The sequence below is a fragment of the Peromyscus maniculatus genome, chromosome 3 (assembly GCF_049852395.1).
Source record: "Peromyscus maniculatus bairdii isolate BWxNUB_F1_BW_parent chromosome 3, HU_Pman_BW_mat_3.1, whole genome shotgun sequence".
NCBI classification, from domain to species: domain Eukaryota; kingdom Metazoa; phylum Chordata; class Mammalia; order Rodentia; family Cricetidae; genus Peromyscus; species Peromyscus maniculatus.
In genome coordinates, this window is record NC_134854.1 from 121,774,154 (window position 1) to 121,791,260 (window position 17,107).

The 17,107-nt window shown below is 45.0% G+C and overlaps 1 protein-coding gene across 1 annotated transcript in view; it reads right to left on the bottom strand.

The window, feature by feature from the left end:
• The window catches only part of Foxp1 (forkhead box P1), a 524,457-nt gene that overhangs the window by 482,778 nt on the left and 24,572 nt on the right, over nucleotides 1-17,107 (bottom strand). The window lies entirely within an intron of this gene.

Here is a 17,107-nt window from a genome sequence, read left to right on the forward strand (position 1 = left end):
GGTAAATAAAATGTTTTACAAATCTTAGATAAGTAATCGCAATCATTATGTGTGGTATTAAGTTTCCAACCTGTCCATGACTGGGCATGAAAGGGAAAAGGGACTTTAAAAGCACAAGCCTTCCTGCTCAAAAAAAAATCCCTTTTGAGGTTTCCTGTGTTCTTCTCACAAAGCCTCATTTACAAACAAACATGTTTCTAAATACATAATACATTAGAACAAGAGGTAGGGAGGACAAAGAACACACAGCTGCATGTCAGAGTCAACATGTGCATCCCTCTGATTTCCATTCTTTACCTGAAGCCCCTTGGGTTTGAAATGCTAAACAAACAGACTCCGAACTGAAAAATTACAGGGTTTTCTTCCTCCATGGGGACAATGGTGATCCTGTGTTTCACTGGTACACCAGAAAAATCTCTGTAGGAAGAAGTGGGGGTAGTGAACCCTACTTTCTACACCCAGCCCTCTACATTAACTATGGTAAAATCACAAACTCATGGCCAACAAATAGCACATTCCCAAATGCTACCTGAGTCTGCCATCAGCGGTACTGTACAAATTTGTGTAAGTCACTTTGCGCACTGGAACAAGTCAGTGTGTCAGGATGCGTGTCTGATGCTCTTGGTCCATTGCTGTCTCCCTTTTAAGGGAGGAGGTTTTATATATATATTAATTTCAAACATAAGTAAAGAATGGCATAAGGGAAGCTCCCATCCAAATATCACAGCATGCAATGTCCTCTGAAAAATTAAGTGGTACAATGAGTTGGTCTTTCCATTCTTAAACAAAGGGAAGGATAAATAACTTTATAGAATATTCTCTCTGTGTTTTTGAAGACCTAATTACAGACTAAGCCAAAAGTAATTTTTCCCTCCTGCCTACGTTTTATGTTGTGGGCACTTCCATTTCATGTCCCTTGACACCTTTTCCAATAATCCATCTACTTGATATTGGAAAGCCTCACATGAATAAAACTTTATGGCACTACAGGCGTTTAGCCTTCCACTGACATTCCTGGCCTGTTCAATTCTGCAATTCAATCAAAATCAAATCTCAAAATCCTCTTGTCAGCCGGCACTGCTTTCATATGCCTGAGCCTTGTGTAAGGATAACTACATCCAATCTTCCCCCGAGCAGTGCTTATATTGTTTTATTACAGTTCAATGAGTGGAGTTCAAAATTACATGCAGCTGCCTACTACTGTGGTCGGCTGTGTTACGCATGGACACAAGTATTGCCCACCAGGCCTGAAATCACTCACTTACTGGCCGGCCAGAAAGACTGTGAACGCGGCTTCTTTATATGGAAGAACATCCTGTCTGCTCGATCTAAAGAGGGTGATGTTAACAGATCAGTCCCTTTATAAAAGGATTGTGAAAGCCCAATGAAATGCGACTCGGATGTGCTCAAAGTTAAGCGTGTGGCTCGAGAACATAAAAGCAAAGATAAACCTCACCACGCACTGCTTATCCTCAGAAAGCTTGTGAAGGAAGATAAAGAGATCCGAATGAAAGGCATCTTCAAGAATTTTTATATGTGTTTTAAATGATGAGGCTTCATTTAAATGGTTTTTTTTTAAATACTCCCAATAATCCTTTCACTGAAACAAAAGGATAAAACACAGAGCCCATTAAAGACAATTTAACCTGATGAACAATACGGTAATTAAGGCACCAAGGGCTTGAGAAATGCTCTGATAAGCTGGAAAAGGCAGGGTGATGGTGACACCGCTTTAAGAGGGACATCATATTTTCAATTCCTGGTCCAAAACATCAAGTGGTCATCCACCAGTTGAAATGCAATAAGAAATACAGAAAAGAGATCAAGAGATCGTACTGGAACTAAAAACGCATGAGCAGATCGTACAGAAACTAAAAATGGGATTGCAGGGTCTTGGCCCTGGGCTTGACGCGCCTCTATTATTTTGTTAGTTGGGGAGCTCACTGCAGGAATTGACAAGCCCCAAATAAAAACACACCTGCCAGCTCCAGGCTGACCCTGGGCTAGTGACTAATGGCCTCCAACAGTACCATGTTATCAGAGAAGTGAGTCACGCCTTTTTCTCAGTGACAGTGTATAGCCCTACACAGGTGGCCAAAGTTGGTGCCAAAAGGGTAAAGATGTCCGTGCTGTCGCAAAATCTTTACCTGCTAGGTCTCTCAGATTAAACACAAATGAAATCCCTGAAAGGGAGATTTCTATCCACTTCTACGGCCTACCACCCCCAAGCTTTGCAAACAATGTCATCAGAACTGCTGAGGGAACTTGGAAGGCTTGCCTATTCAGAAACCACTCACACGTTACAGAAACTAGACTCAAGAATAAGCACTCTAGAGTTTAAGTACAGAGTTAATACTCATGACCACAGGTCCAGTGCAGCTCCTGATGCAGCAGTGTTTCTAAATACAAGATAGGAAAATCAGGGATACACAATCAACAATCTCTCTCTCTCTCTCTCTCTCTCTCTCTCTCTCTCTCTCTCTCTCTCTCTCTCTCTCTCTCTCTCTCATAATAGCAGGGCAGATTCAAAGAGCCAACAGGCAAGATAGTGATAATTCAGAGTAGGCACAGTAGTACATGAATTTCTAGAGCTAATGATATTTTCTCTGCAATAAATGACGAGGCTCAGGCTTACTGACCCACAAGTGGCTTCTATTATATTTTAGTATCTCGGTGGGCTTTACTGGGAGGGACATGAAACACTTTCTTGACCTGCTGACTCGGGCAGAGCAGGTGTATCATCCACCTTCCCAGGACAACTTGAATGGGTTGTCTGAGAGCTTTCTAATGACGGAAAAGTCAGCCGATGCTTCGGGAGAATGGAAAAGTACTCCATACCCTGGCCATGCTCCCTTTCTCCCTTTTCCCCATGGATACAATGATCAAATTTCCAAGAGAAGACCAAGTTTATTACTTAAGAGCATCTACTCTACTTTCCAGAGTCTAGAAAATGAGGACATTGAAAAGTGGGGCTTAAAGTCCCAACAACAGCTAGCAGGAAGGGAGCAGCAGGAGCTGGCGGGGTTTTATGTTGTTAAAAGGCTATGCTAGACTGAGGACATGACTTGGTTGGCAGTGCATGCACTACACCGATTGTGAAGACCTGAGTTTGACACCCAACACCCATGTAAAGACGTTATAGACATAGTGGCATGCACTCAGAAGCCCAGCACTGGAAATTCTGGGGATTGTAAGGATTATAAAATGGGGAATGCCCCATCTCTGGGAAAGCAGAGATATATGGGACTTACTGACTTACCAGCCATGATGAACAGTGTCTCAGAAACAGAGCCCAGGCAGTCCTCTGGCCTACACAAGAATGCACATGTGCACACACCACACATAAGTATCAAGATGTACATATACACAAAATTATATAAAGCCAGCCAGCCAGCCAGCCTACCTGCCTGCTTGCCTGTGCTATCTGGCCTTGGGGCTCTCCACCCAACCCACCTACTTCCTTTCAGTTACCTGTTTGGCTCTAGAAACAATTGGAATTTGTGCCTCATGGGATAGAAGCTACCAAGTTATTTCTAGGCCCAAATTCTACGACTTTATCACTCACAGTGATGTGCACTCTATATTAATGAATGTTGCCAACCTACCTACTTCTAACGTTCTTAGGAAAGTGAAGAAGCGTCTAGATCACTTCCCACTGAATGTCAAGGCCAGTTACATAAAGAAAAGCTCCATTTCCCCATACATATCAACCAAGACACATTGGTTCACAACCTGAAGCACACGCTATTTATTGTTCAAGCAGAGGGTGTGTGCCGTGGGATATTCTGAGAACCAGAGGCCTTGGCTATCTTCACAGCCAAAGGAGACTCCCAGTGCAGTGGACTGAGCCCTTTCAGGAAAACCAGGGGGTGGGGTGGAAGAGATTCCAACACAGGAGCAAAACAATGTGTGCTGCTGGGGGCCTTATCCAGAAAACTTCAGGGGAGCTCTTCTAACAGCTGAAGCCACCCTCATCCAGTACCTCTGCTGTCCAAAGCCAGAGATAGGATTATATAATCTTTGCCATTTAGAACACCTTACTCCATGAATAAATAACCCTGCTCCATAAAATGCTGGTGATGTTTGGGCCCACTGGCCACAGTCCTCTTCCAAAGAGCCAGAATCCTAGAGACTTCTGCATCCGGCTGAGAGCACTGAGTTCCTATGAGGAGAGCACGTTGGGATCTCTGGGGCTAATGCAGAAGGACTGTGCCTCCACCTGCTGTCAGTATTTTTGTTTGGGGTGGAAATGTTCCTTACTGTTCATAATTGTGTTTACACGCTAAAGCAGACACTAAGTCAAAGAGAGACTTTAACAGAAAACCACAGAGAAAATATGCACGATACCCAAGGAGCTTTTTGATCATTTTAATATAAACAACTGTCCACTGATGGTCTAAGTGCAACCCCATCCAGCAATGGGACAAGAGCAAGGGCCCTCACTAGAGTTTGATTCACCAGGTCTGGCCCCACACTATACCTCTGAAGTGCAGTCCACAGTTGAACCAGAGCCACAGCTGGGACTGCTTTGCACAAAAGGCCTGCAGAGCACTACTCAGGAAGGTCATGACGGAGCTGACCTTGACAGTAGCCTGGGAAAGTCAGATCTCTATCTTCTAGAACACACAGGAAAGTCTTTGGAGTAGAGGGGTTTATAGAAAGCACACACTTGACAACACAGAATCACTAGCCTCTCATCCTGGGTCTGCTCCTGTTCTAGAACCTTCTTCATATGGGGACCTCCTCCACACTGTATTTGGAAGTTGGTTTCACAATTTTGGTCAACTGAGTAATACCGTAAACTGTAATTTACAGATACTTCCAAAAGTGTATCAGAGCTGTGACCATATCCTTCAAGTGAATGCAGACAGGGAAAGCTGCTCCAGTGTCCTAGAGAAGACGGAAATTGCTGTATAAATAGCCAACAGCTTAAGAGGAAATGTGCCTTCTCATTAACACACATGCTTTAGTGCTGAACAATACGGAGACTGACAGACAGGTGTGGACCCTGTGTGGAGGGGTCACACAGCCTCCCTCCCACCCTGCAGTCAGCAACACAAGGAACACACCCCGTCAGCACAACCTTGGGAATGGACCCTTTCCTGGGGCGGGAAAGCGCTCTCCTTAACTCTCATAGTCACTTTGTCTAAGACCATTCCAACCCATTTAACAAGCCGCAATAAGTAACCCGTTATGTGCTAGCTTTTAGTCATTAACTACCCTTCCCTCGTAATTAAAGAAAACCTGAAGACCAGTTCTCAAGAGGCTTCTGAATCACTCACTGAACGTTTAAGAAAACACTGGTTTTGATACCATCTGGATGAAATGAAGGGTGGGCACCCTCCAGTGTTGGCTGAGGTGGTATTTCCAAGAACGAACAGAAGCATTCGAGCAAGTAAGCACAGGGTGTGTGCTGGTGCTTCTGGGCGTCACTGCCGGGTCCTGCTTTTAAAGGCCGACATCACTTCTGGAGTGCAAACCCCAAAATGCTTTCTACTAATATAAAGAGTCAAAATGTATTTTTTAAAGATTTATTTCTTTTTAATCGGGGGTGCGTGCGTGTGTGCGTGTGTGTACAGATGAACTGGACTGAGCCATGTGGAGTGAGACATGGGCTTTGGCAATCAAATTCGGATCTTCTAGAAGAATAATATGATGCTGAGACATCTATACAGCCCCAAGTCAAATATTTTAATATATTAGTTATTAATTCATGGACAACTTTATATTATGTATTTTGATCACTTCTCATTCCTCTCCAAACCCCTCCCAAGTCCACTATCAATTCCCTCCCAATTTTGTGCCCATCCCCTTTAATAACCCACTGAGTAAAATGTGTGCTACCCAAATATTCAGAGTGTGGGGCTATCCTGGCGAGAGGTTGACTTACTAGTGGTCACACCTCTAAAGAACACTCCCTCCCCACCCCACACAAGCTATCCACTGTCACTAGTTCCTCAGGGGCGAGGGCTAAGGTCAAATATCTTTAAAGAACTGTTTGCAAAGGATCTCAGTCTCCCGGATGTGAGTTATCTGTCCTCCAAGAAAGAACAACTATTCCTCGGACAGCTACAGGTGGTATGATATGGGAGTACCTTGAAAAGGTATGCTTTCTCTTTGCCACTGCAGATCTTTGGAAATGTGTGAGAACGGTTTAATAAATACCACATTTTAGCTTTCAGTTCAAAGTGTTCTTTTCCATTTAATTAAGTGATTAAAACACGACTGTAATTTGACTACATTAATGGCACAATGAAGCAAGCCTCCAGGTAAAGCACCTTGGACAGACAAAGGGTTTCCAAAAATCACAACCCAAAGGTCATGCCAAGCTGAGGGAAGGGGGTTAAGGCCTATGGGGAGCCCAGTTGCCTTTGCTTGCATTATCAGAGTCTTTATGGGAGGGAGCACCGGCCCTTCCCTGGCAACAATATTGGACAATTAATTCAAAACCAAAGGCACAGGCAGCCAGGTCTGCTGGATAGCACAGTATGTGGGCCGCAGGCACAACAGGGGAAGAGAAAGAGTGGGACACACAAAAGGCAGGCAAAACAGGAAATTGGAGGAAACTACTTCTGAAATGTAAATAAGGCTTTCTGTTACTTTCATTATTGCAGAAGCAAAGATGCTATCATCAGTGGAAGGTGCTAAACCCCTCATCTTTCGGCACAGGAGAGTTCGCTCCCAGTGAAGGGAAATGGTATTTCATATATGAGTGGCTAACAGCAGCAGAGTGAATCAAGTTGCTTTTCAATGATCCCGTCACCCCTTAGTCCTTCCCTCACATTCTGGAGACCACAGAGGGAAGCTATTCAAATCCTAACCACTCCTTACATTGCTAAAGCGTTTGGGATAATCTATTTGTCTTTTTGTGGTTGGGTGGGGGGCAGGTGTATGTGTGTGATGTGTATGTTGTATTATGTGTCTGCCTATTGTGAATGCAGGTATGTGGTACACTGCCTGTGGAGAATGTGGGGTGTCTTCCTTTATTGCTCTTCACTTTATTCCCTTGAGGCAGAGTCTCTCACTTAACCCGGCCGGAGCTTATATTGTTTGCTAGGCTGGCTGTTCTAGGATCTACCCGTCTCTTCCAGCAGTGCTGTGCGGACAGGCCACGCAGCCATGCCCTGCTTTGACATGGATGCTGAGGACTCAAACTCGGGGCCTTGCACTTTCACACTCAGGGGTGTCACACACTGAGCTCCTCAGGTCCTCATGTCCCAGAAATATTGTGAGGTCCCTGAATACAGGGACTGAAATACAGTGAGTGCTACGCGTCCTAGGGACTTTTCTGTTAGCGGCAGAGCAAATGGGTGTGGCTGCACATGCCTGCAATGCCTATAATCCTAGCACTCGGAGGCTAGCCTGGGCTGCATCACAAGACTGTAAGAGGAAGAAAAAAAGAAGAAAGGAAAGAAACCAAAGCCCGACTAGGACAGCAAAAACAAAAAAAAACAAAACTCAGAATGATCTGTCAGAATCAACCCATGAACTAGAAAGGCCCCTCTCTGTGATATATCTATCAACTAGTATCAGTGGCCTATTTTAAAGGCACAGTGTTTGCAGGTTATTGAAAAAATATATATGAAAAGGACTGGCCAGGCAACCTACCTCAGAGATGTATCTGACACCTTCAAAGAGAACACACCACACTACACACACACACACACACACACACACACACACACACACACACACACTTTCTCCAAGTATAAAAGAAGGATGTGGGTGGAGGAGTGTGGGGTCACGGAAAGCAACAGGTCTTCATTGGCATAACTCTTAATACATTTTCTCTGTGTAACAGCCATGACTGTCCTGGATCTCACTCTGTAGACCAGGCTGGCCTCAAACTCACAGAGATCCACCTGCCTCTGCCTTCCCAGTGCTGGGATTACAGGCGTGTGCCGCTGCTGCCGCCGCTGCCGCCACCACCACCACTGGGACTTTAAGGCATTTTCTAATCTTCACCATGACACTGTATAAAAGAATGAAAGAAAAGAGAGAGAGATAGATGGAGGCACAGAGGGAGGGACAGAGGGAGGGAAGGAAAAAAGTGGGAGAGAAAGGAATGTAGGAATCCAGAAATCAGTGTGAAAACTACATTAATATCTGGTGTAGTCATATAATACACTCCTATATCAACACAAATGAAAAATGTTTAAACACAATCAAATAAAAGCCCAAATTCCCAGTCTATTATATTTATACACATTTGGTTCAAACCAATCCAAACCTGGGCTGTACACATGCAAGTTTAACAAATTACAAGCACTGTGTTACACTACAATTTTATTATCAGTGAATGTGGCCCATGTTCACCCCAAATGAGACATGCACATCTTTTCTGCCAGGGACATAAATGAAATCTTTCTAGTGGTCGTGACGAAACACCGAGTCCACAAGCACCCTCTCCACCTCCATCCCTACAAAAAGGAACCAGCAATTTGACCAGTGTCTGGCCCAAGACATGAGTGTTAAATAATGGGGTGGACTCATTCGGAATCATGGTGCTTTGGCAATTCCCTAGCTCACGGACATCCAGTTATAGTGTATCATACTGTGCTCTGTCTCACATTTCAGCCATCGACCTCTCCCTGTGCACACAAACCTAGTGGCAATGGCTCAACCACTGAGGAAAAAATGTGCAGTTTATCTGATGCGCTCTGCCAAGGCAATCCGAAGACACGCCTGTAAAATATATTGCTATTGGTATTTAGTGGGAGGTTTGTTTGCCAAAGTCTTATCCATTCCTTCTCTCTGCTTCCTTCCTTTCGGCAAAGTACACCCTGCCTCCCAACCCCCCAACACAGCACAGGATGGGGACAATTGTGATACAGACTCCACAGAGCACATCTCAACCAGTATTGGCTAGCACTCCGGCACCCTGCGCCAATTTCAGGAAAATGAGACGCCCCTCGCCCCTGCCCCGTTTTCATACTGTCAGAGAGGCACAACAGCTCCAGAAACCAGCCCTCCTGCCAGTCAGAGAGGCATGCTGCCCGTCACTAAAGGGCTTACTACTGCAGTGCTCTCTCATAGACACCAGATCATCTCATGGGAGACAACACAGAACCACAACATCCTCCGAAACTCTGAAACACGGCCCTGCAAAAAAAGATGGAGCCCTGATGATTTCTGTGTGCTTATCTGAGTCGAGTGCCAACATTTTTGTTTAATGCAATGCAAATCTCAAAAGAGGGAGTTTAACCATGAAGGACACAGTGCAGGGAAAAGCCTTCTGAGTGATACATATGTGTCTATACGTAGTATTGCTATACACACACCACACTGACATTGGTTGAGACGTAAGAGTCACCCTGGGTCAGAACATTAAGCACTTTCAATCTCTCAGGGCAGGACCCCACTCTTTTAAAATGCTTAGTTTGGTCTGGTCTTTTGTTTGTTTGTTTGTTTGTTTTGTTTTGTTTTGTTTTGTATTTCAAGACATGGTTTCTCTGTGTATCCCTGCCTGTCGTGAAACTAGGTCTGTAGACCAGGCTGGCCTGGAACTCACAGAGATCCACCTGCCTCTGTCTCCCAAGTGCTAGAATGAAAGGTGCATGTCACCACCCAGCCAAAGTCCTGCTTTTTAAAAAATAGCCCAAACAACAGGAGAGGGTTCTTTGGGGGGGGGTGTTTTTTTACTATTTACAAACTATGTAATATTCTGGTTCATGCCAGGGCGGACGGACTATTCTCCAAAGTCGGTAAAGGAAGAAGTAACAGGGTGGAGCATTTACCTACCCATTTAGCAAATAATACATGACTGCTCGACATCTACATTCAAATGAAAATGCTTTCCCCAGCATTTATTTCTGTAGCTAGTAGAGACCCCACCCTGTAAGAAACACACAAGCCTAAAGCAATCTCTTGCAATGGGCCATTTTACTTATTCTGCAATTTCTTACCCAAATTACACAGGTATAATTATTTTGACACTATAATGAAAAGAAAATGGGATTTGGGCACCGTGGGTTTATCTAATAACACTATTTCTTGCCAGACTTCACAGTACTGACAGCCACAAAGAACCTTGTCCATTCCAATAGGAAATATTTGATTTTACTGTATGAACATTATTTATTTTCACCAAGTTGCTATTATCAGAAGGGATATGATAGCTGAATAATAAAAATGAAATCAAGAAATTCTGGTGTTTCAAGGCTTTATTTTTTCCCCCTACTCTCACTTTTGACATTTTCTTCCCCTGGAGAGACAAGATAAAGTGCTGTCATAAATGGGTGACTTTTCTTGTCAAATGACAGATTTGATTCTCCATGGCAACCACAAATCAAGGTGCTCGTTGGAATTAAAGCTTCTCTTAGAAAGCGTCTTTATGTTTATAAAATGAATTTAAATTAAATGGGTATTAGGTACAGTCTTTACCTCAATGTATTTATTGACTGGAGAGCTTTGGATGGCGAGGAGCACATTTGCATTTTTAAGGAAAGATAACATATTGTCCTGACAGATGTATAAACAAAGAAGAAGCAGCAAGGAGGGCGAGCCTCCTCCATGGCTTTGGAGACCCCAGAAGGGTGGAAATGCAGGTGGACATGGCGCATGCCAGAAGTCTTTACATACTGAACAAGGTGTAAAAATTACCTGGAGAGTCTCCCCGATTCAACCTCCTGTCATGGCCGGTCCCCTTTTTCCACTTAATAAAGATTTGTGTAATTATCCCAAACAAAACGCCAAAAGACAACCTCCCTCCCCACCTTGTTCCCCTCTTGTAACAGTTAGAGATCTCTTTTTAAAATCTCATCATCACAGCAAGTGAATAAAAGGAAATTATTTAGCCCCCAAGTTCAGGCCCTGCAAAAACAAAAATAATTACCTTTTAATGTTTTTAGAAAAGGCAACATACACATATATACATTTACACACACATACACACACACACACACACACCGAATGCATGCATGGTTTCAGGGCAATAAGACAACATGATGCTGATCTCACTCTTCATGAAAAACAAAAGCTGAGTAGATGCATTTCTTAGGAGATTCTTGGCCATGGAAACTTTAGTTTCAGGGTAACATGTTCTTAAAATAACAAATCAAGTCTATCTTCAATACCGGCAAATTTGTCTGGAAGAGGGAGAATTTTAAGGTCATAAATAACATTTTTACAGTGGACGCACAGCTCACTCTTGGAAGTCACCAGGGCAGCAGAGGCCAACGCTGGCCTGCCTGCAGTATATATTGTCAGTAATGCCTTCACCCCAACTGATGTGTTTAGCCCGTAATAAAGATGGGGAAAATCAAAGCATCACACTACACACTGGTCACTGGGAGAAGGAATCGTTACACTTGGCACTCATGGAAGGTGAACAAACTTGACTTTATGCCTTCTTTAGTTATGAGAACATGGAAAATTAAACCAAGTTCCCTCACACAACAATTGATGATGATGATGCCTCTGACTGGGAGGAGTGGTTCTCAAAGGCTAGGTTGAGGACACTTGGTAAACTACGGCTGATCAAACTATTTTATATAGGAGGAGTTAGGGCCCCTAAGCATAAATGTGTGGAAGTCACTGGGGTGGAGGGGGGATGAGAATTTGAAAAGGCCATCCACTTGGCTTTTGTCAGCACCAGCTACACGAAGACAGGGCTGAAAGTTAGAAATCTCTCTGGAGTTCCATATACAAAGCACATTTCATGGTGCGGTGAGTCACTCAGAACTCTCTATTTCCGTCACAATGGCTTTTGTTTCTTATTAGAATACAGTGGGCTGCAGATTTTTATTCTCGTCTGTGTAGGAAGGCATCCTAGCACAGTCTAAAAGGACAGATTGGCCAGTTCCAGGTAAACCTAGGGCTCCCATGCCACCCAGAGGACAGAGCAGGCCCCTCCAGTTTCCAAACACTGACCAAGGCCTCTGATGTCGTCAAGCCTTTGTGGGCAATATGTCATGGCAGAACTTCTAATTTGTGTGCCTCCTCAGAGCACGCCACCTTCCTTTTGGGCTGAGACAGGGCATCAGGTCCAGGAGCACACCGAGGCCTTCCCACATACCTGGGTTCCTGTATCTGAACCTGACAGTGTCTGCCTTAGTTCACTAGAAGAGAAGGGAAATTGAGGTGGGGCTGCACAGGACTGAATGTCAGCACCCACTGAATAAAATCAAGGAACACTTCGCTAATGCACTACTGGATAAAGCAAGTGGCCCATGAATAAGACCCGTCAGGGGAGAAAAAAAATGGCAATGTTATTTGGCTGGAACCGAAAGTGTTTACTACTCTGTTTGAAAACGGGGAAGGAGAAAAATGTATAAACGCACCGCAGTGGACCAGTTGAACCTGGTTACTTCTGTTTAGATGTTCCTGTCAGCCCAAGAATTTCTTAAGAAAAATAAAATATGGTTCACATCAAACAACACCTTCCACCTGTCTTCTCGAGACCTCGGGGCTTTCCTGAGGTCCACAGTGTCCCAGGATCACATCTTGGTGACAGGCCAACTGTATGGGAAAATGGTCCTTTTATTAAGTTTCTAAACCAGAGTATAATACATGAGAGCCTGTGAGTATAAAGTTGAAATTTCATCAAGTGACTTCAGCCAAATCTACCACAAGCTTTGAGAATCAGCTGAGAAGAGAGAAGGACAATATTTCAGCTCTGCTCCAGATCTGGAAATCCCATACAGTAATGTCATAGTCCAGTCACCTGATGCAGGAACATTTGAACCCATCACTACCCACAATGAGTTGTTGTCAACTTCCTGGGATCGAAATTAAAGAGCCCACAGAGCCACTGATGAACCACAAGGTAATCACTCTCGCTGGCCACGCCTGTCTCTTCTCCAACAGCCACACTCCGTCAGCTCTCAGTCCATCTATAAGACCACCCTCTGTCCCACAACCCCCACCATATAAATCAAATAATGGCCCAATTTTCCCTGAAAATCGCTTGCCTCATATTCCAGCCTGGCCTGATCCTAAACTAAATGCCCCTTTCTTCTTCTTTTTTAGTTTTTCGAGACAGAATTTCTCTGTGTAACTTTGGAGTCTGTCCTGGAACTCGCTCTGTAGACCAGGCTGGCCTCGAACTCACAGAGATCCACCTGCCTCTGCCTCCCAAGTGCTAGGATTAAAAGTGTGTGCCACCACACCAGGCTTAAGCTATACCCTTTCCTACCCTCCCATTCAGACACTCTGAGACTGAAGAGCTCACCACAGGGGAAACTATCACCAGCAGAGACAAATCACACCAAACACCGGCCTAGGGGTTCAGAATATTTCAGGACCCTTGTCAGGAAAGGATGGCATGGGAGCACATCCCATCTTCAGGAGTCACACGTGACTGGGCTTTCTCTGTGGCACACCATTGAGCTCCTCTGAGCTCATGGGAACTGGGCCTAATAACTCTCCCTTTCGGGGGTGCCATGCTTTCAATTATCTCTGTAAAACACTTTGTGATCCCTAGATGAAAGGCAATGCTGTGTAAAAGCCCAGAAGGAGAGGCAAGGGTGACCGTCATTACTGTGGCTCAACCCCTGGACACAACCCCCAACAAAATCATCTTTCTGAGGCTTTGTCTAGTTAGGCCTGCCACACCTGGGAAAAGTCTAGAGCGCAACCCATTTCTCACAGAGGCGTGTACTTTAGAAATGAGAGGCTGCTGGTAGCAGGCTGGTACAAGTTACCAGCCACACTGGTACTTAGAGCTGCATCGGGCATATACTTCCACAAAGAGATGTCCAGCCTACCTATCTATAAGTGGGGCATCTTATTTCAAAAAGCAAGCGGGAGACAAAAAGGAAAGGGAAGGAAGATCCCCAGGGAATGCCCAGCTGTGCTCCCTCACAGATACCTGCCAAGATCAACAGCCTCCCACAGAGGGCCCCCCACCCCCCAGAGATTCCTCCCGAAAGGCTCCTCACAACCAAGAGGCCCCTCCAGACACACACACCGGGAGGTGTAAGGAAGAGACAGGGGTCGAGCTATTGCTGGTCCACATCTGGTCTTTGGGAACTGGTTAAAGCTGGAATGAATGCCCTTGGCTCCTCTGAGCCTGCTGAAGCAAATAATGCTAGACCCTCTCCAGCAGACTGGCCCTTGTCCTTACATTCAGGAATTAGTGTGCCTTCTGCTGCCCACTCCCCTAGCAGGATGAGCAAAGGTGAGCTGAGTGTCCCCTCAGCTCAGCCGTCACCCTGTGGGGAAGCTATATACCTCAACAACATAATGGCAGCCTGTTCAGAAGACCGTGCCAAGCAAGGTCTTAGAACTCAGCAAGATCTGTGAAAGCTGGCAGACTTGAAGTCCAATATCTTCTCCTCCACAGTTTACGTCTGCACCTCAGTCTTCACATCTGTACAATGGGGAGGATAGCACTGGCCTCCTAGGACTAGCATGTGGACCCAACGTTATTACCAGTACTTTGCAGGAGGGTCAACTGCAACTGTCATTCTCCCCCTGAAGCAGCACCACAAATTCTACCTCCTGCCAGGAAAGAACAGCACTAAGGCACCAGAAGGATTTTGCCAAGCTAGGTCAGCTCACAACAGCCTGAACCACATGTTCCAAGCAAAACCCGAGTTCAGAAGCAAAGCTACAGTCCCACACACAGGTCACACAGGCCTGTCTTCCTCCTCCTCAGGGGCAATCGCGATCTTACAAGTCTCCATACAGTGTTCCGGAAGGGCAGAGTGCGTGAGTGAAGAAACAAGTCTATCCTTTCACCCTCCTGAGCAGTGAGTGTGCTCATCAGTAAAAACCAAACGTCTGTAGAGCTGACAGTGCAGGACACTTGTGCAGCCACCTGTGGAAAGCAGATGCCAGTGCATGTCATGTCTGCCCCGGACCTTCCCGGCACCCTCCGATGCCACACTCTGTCCTAGATCCCCAAGCCAGGGCCTCTCCAGATTTTCCGGCCCGCCCTTCTTTCTGTCTTTGGATTGGCAGAGGAGAGCAGCTAAGTGTGCTCTAGCAAACAACTTTCCACAGCTATTTGTCAACTTCTGTCATTCAAAGGGATACAACACAAATGTATATCTTTAATGAAATTCACAGTCAGGAAGAGTTGTCATCGTCGAGTTATATCTGTTATGACATACATTTCATTTTGTTCAATACATAACAGAAAAGCTATTTAATCAAACAGAAGATTCTCGCTAAAATGACAGTCCAAGCAATGTCCAAACAAGTGCTTATTATGCAATGTGAATCTGATTGGGATTGGATTGTTTTCAGCGATTTTCCCCCGTCTCTTTCATTGAGAAACTAGCTTGAGGGGCTGGGGTGGCAAACAGAGGAAGACTTTGGAAGTGGGGAGCCACACTGAGGGTGCCAGGAGTGTGGAGCCACACTGGAGTGCCACCCTGAAGCCTTCTAGAACAAGGTCAAAGACACGTAAACATCTAGCAGATCATGAAGGGAATGCCTTCCCTGGGGCCTGTGACCGCCTCCTCCTTTACATACAATGCCACCCCAGGGACAGGAACAGACACAAACAAGTCCACATTGCAAGGGCTGATGACACCTGTGTCCCTCAAGTGACAGTTATCTTTGGACACATTTACTTTGTTTCTCTTCACAATTTAATTAACACTCACGTGCAGTAACAAAAAACCAAAGTTACTTCAACAGACATTAATGGACAGGGGAGCTGGCAAGCCAATGACCAAAAACACAGGTTAAAAAAAAATGTGGCATGGGTTTGTAGAAAATGAGAGACGGAGAGAGGGTAAGGGGAGAAATGGGAGGGGGGAGAAAATGGAGGAAAGGTGAGAGTAAGTTAGTAATGTTTAGAAGATAAAGACTCATTATTTTTATCTTCCACAGTCCCACCAACATAGTAAGACACCAACAGAAAAATGGTGGATGCATGGGGAGATGGATCTGTGGATATACATAAAGTGGGAGAGTGGATGGGTGGACAGACAGAATCCTTTCTCCCAAAGAAGAAATGACCGCTAAGCTTATTTGAATACATGGCCCTGTGAGACAAAGGCCCATAGTCAGGGAATTGTCCCTCCTCATTCCTTCTCATAAGTCCTACACCAACTTCCAGCAGCTTTTCCAATAAAGGAAGAAGCTGCTGTCTTTACCAGACATCTGGGGTTGAACTCTGGCTAAGAAACATTCTGTTGTCTTATGCCAGGTTAATTAGCCATCAAGGTAACAATGAAACTGTGAGCCAAATAGCCCCAAACGTTTCGTTATGGTGATATCCTGAGTCAAAGAAGAGTGACTAGGACCAGAGATCCTTATATTGAACAAACAAGGAGATGTGGACCTCTCCCAAAATACAGGGCTCCATAGATCTGGCAGAGGACCCAGGCTTCCAGGCAAAACCACAGATATTGGCCATCTCTAAGAGGCTTGGACCCTGGTATGTCCCAAGTCCATCTATGAGCTAGTCATAATCTTCGGAAACAGACTTTGAAACCACACTCAGCACTAATTAATGACCCACAAGGGGTGCCATTGTTGAATTTGAGATGAGGTTTGTGATCCTAAGGGGAGTAATTTTTTTCTATAGACCTCTCTTTTCTATTTTCTTTCTTTACCTTCCTTCCCATCCCTTCCCTTTTCCTTCCTTCCCTAGCTCCCTTGGTTTGGGTTTCTGCCACTGTCTTTTTGTTTTGAGACAGGGTCTCACTGCAGCCCAGGCCAGCAAGGAATTCACAATGTAACCCAGGCTGCATTCAAAATCACAGTGATGCTCCTGCCTCAGCCTCCCAAGTGCAGGGATTACATGGTAAATCATACCTTCCTGCCTTTTGAAGAGCTAACGATGTTGGTCCAAACAGCTCTATCCTGATGAGGCATAGGCAAGATCCAACTCTAACCTCAGAGTCAGAAGGGAATTTCAGTGAGATGCCCTCAGTCATTATTTAACTTCAGAGAAAATTTGCCAACCATCCACCAAAGGCCTATGTCAAGGGTCTAAACAACAGGATGAAGGAGCATAGATTGCACCTCTCTTCGACGGCATCTCTCCTCTTCCTCACACTGGGACATCGAGCATTTCCCTTCTTCTTGTTTGTTTTTTGTTGTTGTTTTGTTTCTGCTCTTGTTCTGAAGTAAGGTTTCTCTACACAGTCCAAGACGTCCTCCTACTCTTGATCATCCTGCCTTAGCCTCCTAAGTGGTGGGATCGCAG